The sequence below is a fragment of the Manis javanica genome, chromosome 12 (genome assembly GCF_040802235.1).
Source record: "Manis javanica isolate MJ-LG chromosome 12, MJ_LKY, whole genome shotgun sequence".
NCBI lineage: Eukaryota > Metazoa > Chordata > Mammalia > Pholidota > Manidae > Manis > Manis javanica.
The window spans coordinates 40,118,908-40,129,699 of record NC_133167.1 but is presented as its reverse complement, the minus strand read 5'-3'; the positions used below and the strand labels follow the sequence as shown (position 1 = coordinate 40,129,699).

General features: G+C 32.1%; 1 protein-coding gene across 5 annotated transcripts in view; it reads left to right on the top strand.

Moving 5' to 3' along the window:
* Positions 1-10,792, top strand: part of LOC140845020 (uncharacterized protein C2orf66-like) — an 80,283-nt gene that overhangs the window by 51,685 nt on the left and 17,806 nt on the right. The window lies entirely within an intron of this gene.

The following is a 10,792-nucleotide window of genomic DNA, read 5'->3' as shown; positions in this document are numbered from 1 at the left end:
AACTTTTGGCAGCCACAATGAACTAAGTAGATCTTTTTTCTCTTTTTTTTACATCTCTAAAAATACAACTTTAAATTCTAAGGCGACATGTTTTTCTTGGTAACTGAAGCAAGACTAATTAATGGGTGGAAACATAATTCAAATTCAAAACTTAATGAAATTTTCTAGTACTTTTTAAATGCAAATCTTATTTTATGGTCTTGGGTGAATATCAGCAGACCATTGTAGAGATCTGTTGTTAAATGTAAAGAAACTTTTCATAGATATTTACTTACTTGCATTGGAGCAGTTCAGTTGTTCAATCTATGCCATTTTATTTAATTCATTGACACCATGGTTGCCAAAAGAGCCCCAGGTCATGATGGTTTGTTAACTGAATTCCAGTTGTCAGAAAAAACTCTAGGTTTGCATATTTTTGTCTAATGTGGAAAGTCAACATGATGAAGTGCAGTACCACATTTGATTTTAAAATTTATACTATTAATGGAATAACAGTAGACAAATTGTTCCGTTAATAGCATAAATATAAACACCTGAATATATTGGAGGCTTTTCAGCTGTTAGGTGTAACAATGGAATCTTAATTTGCCAAAATGATTGCTGTTTGACAGAAAAAGTAATAATATTTCTAATTTCATTTTCCAATTTCCTCTCATTTTTAGCTACAGAAGAGTAGAATAGTAGGTAATGGAGTGAGGTATCTTTGCCTTAAGATCGAATAAACAAGCTGAGGTATACTTGGCTTATAGAGCTCTTCCTTTAGATGTGTATGCTGTAAATACCCAAACCTCTTGAGTTCTTAAGTTTCTAGTAATTTCACAGTTGTACCTGTAAATTTTGTCCTTGTTAGTACCCAGGGATGTCCTAGGAATACCAGGTTCATTTCATCTGCTGTTGCATATGGATTCCATTATAACCTCTCAGCTGTTTTGCCCATAGTGGGTTATCCTCCACTTTACTGACCCCCACTTATCAGTAGTTCCTCAAGTCCGTGTTGTTTTGGCATCAGTTGAAGAGGGTCTTGCTATCACCTAAAGGTAAATCCATTTGATTCCTTTTGCTATCTTTCCCAACTTCATACGTATTGTTCAGTATTCATATTTTCACTTACACTGAGGACCATTAAAGGGAAGTGATAACCTCATAGTGGACATGGCAGGCATACCAGGCTCTTGTTTATTTGAGAGAAGTAGCAAAAGGAACAAATACAAAATGCTTGTGTGTTCAGTACCTGAAAAGAAAGCATATTTGTTAGATTATACACTTGTCCCATGGCATATCACATACATATTTAAATAAGGATGATGCATCTGCCTGTGATTAACTATACATTGTACCCATAAACAATTTTTTATACATGGGCTATCCTTTTGTTTTTTCACTGATATTGTAATCGTATTTCAAGTTATAGGTTAAATGTGTCATTTATTTCTGAATTTGAACTTAGACCTTTATACAGCAAGAACCTTGAAAAAAAAAACTCATTAATTTGGCTCTTCTGTTGACAGCCTTCTATTGACAGCATTGTGTTTATGTGATCTAAATTCTCCTGGTTAGTACTGCTAGTGAATAAAATGTAACAAGCTATACTTTTTTCATTTGTGACTAGTATATTAGCTTTTTAATGCACCAAACTAGGTACACTAATTCTTACTAGAATATTTTAATGTGAATGTGGTTATCAAGTCCTGAAGTCTTACTTATTCCAACAAAATACTTTATTTTAGGACTGCAAAAAAGCATTCTAATTAAGTATTGTTATAAACAACAGTAAGTTGAGTCTTTTGCCAATTATATACATAAATGTACAGACATATAGACACACATTAGTGTATAGCATATATATATATATATGTGTGTGTTATGCACTAACATTTTCACAGGGTCTTCATCAAGTCCTGATGCACTTTAAACCCAAAAAACTACCAAAGAAGAAAAGTAGACTCTGTCTGAAGAATAGTGAGATGTTTCTATCACTTGAGTAAAGGAAAGTCCTTTTGTCTTTATAAATTGTTTCTATTATGTTTACAATCTACATTAGCTGGTAAAAGAACACAGCTTTATTAGTTAGCAATGTTACTAAAAAATGGAATTATTTTTTGGCAGTTATGTATTATCTAATTCAGAGTTTCGTTACATTTTTATTTAGAATTTGTTGAATTTTAAGTATGTTTTTTGCTTATGAAAATTATCCCTGGACCCTATTATTAGTAACTAGATCAAATATAGACTAGATAGGATAGGAAAAACACTCAGTACTTTAAGTGTTTTGAAAAGTTACTAGTATTTTTACTAGTTACTAGTATTATAATTTGGAGCTGATAGTATGGTGAAAATCATTAATGCTCTTTTTTTCTGGATATTTTTCATGCCAGAAATTAAGCAGGTTCTGCTCTTTTCTTGGTTGTCATCAGAATGAAAATATTTTAAAGCAGTGGTTAAAAAAAAACACTTGTGCCTGTCCTAACATTGATTTTGAGGCTGAATTGATGCATCTTTTTTTCACGTTTTGGGCAGATAAATTTATTTGTATATAAATGGAACGCCTTTTCTTGATTGAGCTACGCTATTATATCTACATGACTACATGGTAGGGAAAAAATAAAGAATTATGGTAGGCCTAGTAATGTTTGTTGTTGATTGTCCTACTCACTCATGCAGATGGCACCACAGTTTCCACTGCAAACATATACTTAACATGAGGCAGATTATCTGATTTGTTCATTATCTAGTTCCTATACTTTTCTCAACTCTTAAGATTTTCACTTACATAAAGCATAGTATATTCATTGCACTTTACCACTCATGAACACTTGTTGCAGAAGATTATCAGGGAAAATAAAAGGAGGTAAAACTTAATTTCCAGGTTAGTTCTTGAAAACTCTGGGGAAAATGGGGAAACACAAAGATTATGAGATGAAAACTAGGGCTCATTCCTGAATGTGCAGATAATTCAATTGCCCTGTATTTTCACTCGGCATTAGGCTTAAATTAGTGGAATGTCATGCTTTATTTTTGAGGTTTAATGAAAACTTTACTGCATTTGCAATTTGAGTAACTTGTTATTAAAATCATTTGGGAAAAATTTAATGTTTTGAGACCTTCTATGAGTGGCCATTAGTTGATTATTTCTCATCAGCATTTTTTGTTTTTTCAGTGTTTAGATTTATAAGCTTACATACCATAGGAAACAAGATATCTTGTGAAGTTTTGTGGGGGAAGTCAATTTGGAGAACATGGCACACTCCTCAGGAAGCAATAAAAGTATCTTTGTATTGTGAAATTATACCTAGACAGAAAACTTCCTTGCAACACAGGGTAAATGTAGTTGATACTTTTTCAAAATAGTGAGATGATTGGGAACTGAAATTTTATCCCAGTCTTTTTGAACAAAGCATGCTATTTCACATTCTGTAATAAACTTTTATTTATATATATTATTCATGCATTTTTGTACAATAAGTTTTAACAGAGTGAGAAAATAGAAAGTCTTTGAGGCCACTCCCGTTCTTTTAGTAAGATTGGTAATAAGGTAAGAAAAGATAGGTCAGTAATCAGATCTGAATAAATGTACTATAAATGCTCAAGAATTCGCATTTTTGTGATATATTATGAATACAGAAGACTGAGTTTTATATTATTAATAACTTAGTTTTAAAATGGAATAAAGTTTTGAAAATAGACTGTTATTTCATTAATAGTATCAATGTAACAGTAAACTTGAATTGAAAACATGTCTTTCAAAAGTTAGTATTCTAAGCTATATCTTGATTACATTGTCTACGGTTGAAAATTTTTAAATCAAGTACTTTCTAAAAGTGCTTGGCATGTTATGCTCACAGAAATGACTATGTTTTGAATACCAAGTAACCAGTTAATTTTTGATGGCTTTGTATAGGACTTGATATATATGAATCATAAGTATTCTGTACTGATTCTGTATATTGTAACTTTGAACACTTATGAAAAGCTATCTGTTGATGTGTTTTGATTAGTGTAAATTTGTTTGCGTATGTGAATCCTAATCTTAGTTTAGGAAGTCAGAAAGTAGCCATTTTTGTAAAGTTCATATGCTATTTGTTTTTCATTTTGGTTTTTGTATTTATATAATAGTAATGTTGTAGTAAAGGATTTATAGACAAAGCATAGAACTATTAACTCTTCCAAAACCTAAATGATAGGCATATTTTGTAATTCATGTTGCACTTGTTTTGTTTCATATTGAACTTTTTACATCCCTTTTTTAGGAAGAAAAAACACATTAGAATTGTTTTTAGCATAAAACTCTACATTGGAAAATATAACTCTTCATATGGTTAGCAAAACATACTTTGCCACCAAAGCTAAATGAAACTAAAATACCTCCAGATATTTGTGCCAATGAACATTTCTTAGCATATTGGAATTAAAATAAAAATAATCTTTTCAGTATTTTTCATCTAGGAAATTAAATGTGTAATTCATCAAAATTTATATTCCACACCCAAATTTTTCTTTAAAAATATGTACAGTTTATACCATAGTATATCTGATTTCCTGAATAATGTTCTCTGATTTTATTATTAAAAAATTAGTTTATCTAATAATTATCTTTCCTTAATTAAAGTAATCATTTGAAGTAATGCTTCAGATTCTTTCTGATGTAAAATTTTAAATTTGTTGCACAGAACACTTTTAGTAATGGTGTCTGTCATTTATGTAATGCAGTTTACTAATAAATGTTTAATTTTCTATATATTTCCTTTCAGTCCCTTTATACATCAGGTATTTCACGGGAAAATTATGCACTAGAACCTAACATATAGTACAACAAACTAAACACTTTTAAATGCATATCTTAAAGGAAAATATAAAGCAATCAAGATGTTAATGCTAAAGTGTTAACATTGATATTGTGGTATACTCATTAGAGAAAAGTAAAATTATGACAGACCCAGAAACTGTTTATCTGGTTGAAATTCTTTAATTTCTCCGTGTAGAAATTCTCAAAGGGAATTTCAGTCCTCATATTGTAGTTTTTCGTACCACTTAATGTCACTTAACTGCTTCTCTGACCAGCACTGTTAACGCAGTTTACATAAGTAAGCTTGGAAGTAAAGAGGCAGCAGAGAAAGCCAAATATTAAAATGTTTGGCCTTGAATTAAAGACAGTTTATCTATTTTTCAGGTGAGGGACTGCGTAATATTAGTAGAGATGATATACAGACTTAAAAATTCAGTGAACATTATTTTCTGAGCTGAGTTTGTTTTTGTGCTAAATAGTTTTATCCCAAGTAGGAGATGCTGTATTTAACATAACCATACTTTCTAAACATAGTCAAATATATATTTGTTGGAATATTGGTAGAAATAACCATCTTTTCCTCCACTGTGGAGGGGGAGGAAACTCCAGTGTTTAGTGTACATAAATTAGGAAATTGTATGGCTTACTTATTTACTTTAAAAAATATATAAGTGACTTAAATATGTTATTTTGAAGTGATCATATTACAGTTTCTTAAACTTATGACTAACTATATAAATGTAGCAGTGTACCCATGTGAAACCAGACCAAAATTGAATGCATATTATCACTGTGACCTTGAACTTACAGTTGTTTGGGATAAAACAGACTGTGCCTTAAAATGAAGGAATGCTCTACAATTTTATAACTCTATGTTTTATTATGGGTGGTCTTCTCAAATTGGCCCCAAATCCTTTTCTCTGAAGTTGGTGAAGTAAAAGTTTAAAATATTTCTCTTAGTATTTATATGTATATACTCTGTATATGCTCTAAAGGCCTCCCTTAATTATAGAGTTCTCGTTTTGAATTAAAATTGAATTATATTTCATGGATGTAGAAAATTAAGTTTGGCTAAAATTTCTGAAAACATAGTTAATTTTAGGAGAAGGTGGTGGCACTTCTGAAATTATTATACATGGAAAAATGAATCTTCAAATGTAATTTTGTTTTCTTTTAAGGAATAATCAAAGACATGAATTTATTTCTGTCTAAGTACTGAGACCTATACTTATTTTTCCTCAGATCACTGAAGCTTGTATTACATATCAAATAAAGTTATTTACCCGATATGATTTTTCAGTAATAAACTGATTCATGTAGTATATTTTTAATGTTCACCTTCTCTCTCTCTCTTTTTTTTTCTTTCTAATTATTTTTAAGATCAAGAGAACTGACTCTAGGTATATTTTAATGTAAAGACTCGTATTTGTATTGTGCTTATTTAAAATAATGGATATAGTATCCATTAAAACAAATTATTCCATTCACAGGACATTCATGGTCTGTGCTAAAAGATGCCCATGTTTCTGTATACTCAGAATTTCTTGAATATTTTTCAATTGCAATTTTGAACATAAAAGCAACACATTTCTTATTTCTAATTTCACCTCCACTACCTCACCCAAAGACAAAAATAAAGGTTTCTCTAAAAATATGTAGAAAGAAAACATGTCTTTCTTTAAAGCATGGTCAAACTGAGATAGAAATAATTTGAGCAAAGGTATGTAATAATATGAAATATATGGCTATCAACCGGTATCATCTTTTATATTATAGTTAAAAGTTTATAGAGGGCAAACTATGTTATGCTGAGATAGACTCAGTAATCATTTATTTGCAAATTGACCATTTTGTTCTCATCTAGAAAATGCAGTGCATAGTAGCAATACTTAACAGCGCAAAGGAACTTGTCGTATAGCATATACTGAAAAATGATTGTCACCTTGCAGATTTTTCCATTTAAACATGCATGATCTTCTCCAGTACTTTGTATAATGTACAGTGTACTAAATACACATTATGTGTGACTGTGTGTATTTTTGTATGATATAGTTAACATTACATTTAACTGGTTGTAATTCACAGAAAGTGCTGTTTTATTCTGTAGTGTTGTGAATGTTTTAATCTGTGTTTCAGCATTATGGGTGTAAGGTTTAATAGGTGAATATTTGCCTTCAGTCTCTGCTCAGGTATTAATGTGTAGCAACTTTTGGTGCTGTCTTTTTAATTGTCATAATCTGGTGTTCTCAATGTTCAACAATAAATTTGGTGAACAAGGACATGTTCAGAGATTGCTTTCCAGTCACATACTCACCACAATACCATTTGAAGTAAAATAAAACTTAGTTATTTCTTTGCAGCATGTTTAGCATTTCAGAAATTTGAATGCCTAAGCATGTGGCATGATAAACAAGATACAGCTCAGGTAAATGTTGAGAATAAGATAAATTCTAGTATTTACCAACTTGGTATTTTGTAGCTTTCAGCATGCTTTTGTATGGACATTTCATGGTTCACATTCTATTTTAAGGCATTTTATAATTTCTCTCCCAAATATAGGATTCTCCCAGAGACTATGCTTTCCACTTTCCTTATGCTAACGTGATGTTAATTCTTAGGTACTCAGTTTCTCAGATTACATAAGAATGAGGATGATTTAGATATTTTTTTGTAGACAGATTCCCAGGTCACCCTAGAACTACTAAATTTGATCTGTGGGGAGGAAACCTGGGATTCTGTTTAAACAAGTACCCCAAATAATAAGCCTCAAACTTTGCTTCAGTCAGTAATTTTAATTTGCAGGGCTCCTAAAAGCAACTAGAAATTGTCTTTAGGATTATTAGATGCCAAAAAGGCCACTACATAATCTAAACTTTATTATAAAATGGATGAAAGGAGTAAAATGGGGTAGGGCAGCTTTTGAAGGACAAGTGTCTTCTTTCTTACATGTTGATTAGAAGTGTTTTTGAAGCCATTTTAGTCATCATCTCTAAATGTATGAACAGTTACAAACTGCATGTATTAATATTCTATACATTATTAAATATACCCAAAAATAAATGTTAAAAGATGAGAAGTAATACAGCTACAAGCTTTAATATTTTATTTGGATACTTACAGGTTTATCTTGAAACTGTTGCCAGTAAATCCAATCTGGGGAGATCTCCCTGTATGCTAGGTGAGACCTCAACCTGGAAGAAGGTTCTTGATTGACCAGGAAAGAATTCATGAGCAGGACAAGCAGTTACAAGCAAAAAGTAGTTGAGTAGAGCAAAAGTACGTACTCAAAGAGGGAGTGCAGTCGTGCTCCAGAGAGCAACCTGGTGGAGTTCAGGTTGGGTGGTCTTATAGCTAGAGTTTAAGCAAGGGGTGGGTATTCATCAAGACGGGTGGTTTTTCAGAATAGAGAGGGGATTTAAGGAAGATAAGGTGGTGCCCTCTTTTCGTCCTTAGATGGTCTGCCTTGGAATTGTCATGGAGGTAAGTGATGTTTAGTAGGCTAATGAGCATATAATGTATTTTGAGGTGCAGTCAGGGTCAACTCCATGTTGAAACTGTCAGTTTTGGCTGGTCTATCATCTATATTCCTACTCCTCACATCCCAGGAGCAGAGTTTACATGGAATGTTTAGAATGTAAACAAGCATCCAACTGAATGTAAACAGTGGCTGTAGGCCCTCTTCCCCCTCCAAGTGCATGTCTGGCTATTAGCTTACTAACAAAACTGCCACTGGAGTATACAACATGAAAGCCGCATAGGTCTTTCCCACTAGTTTTTCTCACATTTTTCAACTCCCTCCTCATCTTCACTCCCTTTCTATAATATTTATATATTTTTATTGCTACATAACAAATTACAAATTTAACAACACAGTTTATTTACTTACAATTCTGAAGTCAGACGTCTGGACAAGACCAACTGGGTTCTCTGTTCAGAATCCCACTTTGGAAATCAAGCCAGGACTTCTGTCCTACCTCAGACTCACTCAGGTTGTCAACAGCTGAGGTTCTTTTCCTGGGGCTGTTCTTTTCTGAGCTTCCTGTGCCATTCTCTGCGGCCGGGCCCTCCACAATATTGCATTTTGCTCCTTCAAGACTGGCAGGAGGACTCTTTCACATTTTTCTCTGTTACTGACCTTTAGTCCCAGATTTAAAAGTCTGTGAGTAGCTCAGATCTCCTGAGATAACTTCCCTTTAGGTTAACTCGAGGTCAACCTTAATTACATCTGCAAAATCTTTTTGGCTGTGTAAAGTAACAATCATAATCCTATGATACTCACAAATTACACCCACATTCAAGGGGCATGGATGATGCAAGGTGTGTACCCTAGAGCATAAGAATCTTGGGTGCCATTTTAGAAGTCTTACCATGCATAATAAGGAACTGAAGTCTTTTTCATAATTGCTATCCTTACATAATATTTTAAACCCTAGTTTTAATTGAAAGAGCTGATAAATATAAAATGTTTAGTGAAGGAAAAGTCTCTCAGTTCTTTGAATTTTAAACAGCTTTTAGAAAGAAGAAAACAGTCTCCAGTTCCTAAGTTGTTTTGCATTTGTACATGTGTATGATTTTGATTAAAGATAGTTTTGTTCTTGTTCATTTTGAACAGTCAGAATTTGGATATGGCAGATATGGCTTGAAATTAAGGAAAGTGTATTAGTTTGCCTTATCAAGTAAATGCAAGCATCTTATTGTACTTAATAGATAAAATTTCATACCGGGTATAGGTCAAGAGTTATGGTTCTAACTCAAGAAATTTATATAAAATTGAGCTTTCAAAAATGCTTCTAGTGATTTGCTTCTCTTGAATATGTTTGGAGAAAGAGTTAAACTTCATATACTTTCTAAGTGCTTATATCACAGTGTACGGTGAAAGAAAGCATCAGGTTTGTCAGGTATGTGCTCATTTTGACTTCGTATATGTAAATCAGTGTATCCTTAAGTATCAAATATTTCTGAAAAAATCAACAAGCATTTTACCTTTAATGATGGTGCAATTCTGATCAGGAAAGGGCTATAGAAGATGATGAGAAATAAAGCTGAAATGATCTAAGGGTTGGAATATAAGGATTCAACTGAAACAAAAGGCCTCTTCACTCTGGAACTGCAAAGATTTAATTAAAAGATGCTTGAAGAGGAAACCTGATGATTTATTCTCCTCATTCCCTGGCTTCAGTAAATAACAGCATTTCATATCATGGGCATTAAAGAGATTGTTGAGATTTAAAAGGTGATGTAACATTGGGGTGGAAGGGAGAGGAGGGAGTCTGTAAGAGGTTTTGATGTGCTGGAGAAAAAAGATGAAAGGAATTTGGTTTAAACTTTTTAGAAAAAAAGTATGTAATATGGTTGCGTTTTAAATTACAGATGTGTAACATTCACTGCATTTAAAAGTCTTTGTTCTTATTTTTAAATAGAATTAATAAAAAATTCAGTTACATTTATAAATTACAGATCCACAGATTACTGAAATAGGAAATGTGCCTGTTTGGGGACCATGATCCCCAAACTTTATTGATGGCACACCCTACCATTAAAAAAATGTTTAAACTTTCCCCCAATAAACATACCACTACTATACTAATATGTAAATAGGAAATTTAGACATGATATATTTTAATGCCTTCCTAATTATAATAGCTTCATAATAGCAATAGCTAATAACTCAAGGCAGAAAATATATTTAGAGCAATAGTGAATTTAAATTGATTTTTAAAATAATCTTAATTTTTAATGAAGAGTAGCTTTTATTATTGAAGAATAATTGACATACAATATTGTATTAGTTCAGGTGTACAGCACAGTGATTCTATATACATTATGAAATGGTCACCACAATCTAGTTACCATCTGACATACAAAATTGTCACAATATTATTGACTATATTCCCTATACTGTACATTATATCCCAGTGTCTTAGTTATTATATAACTGGGAGATTATACTTTGTAATTCCCTTCCTTCACGTATTTCATCCATCCTCCTACCCCACTCTCCTCTGGCAG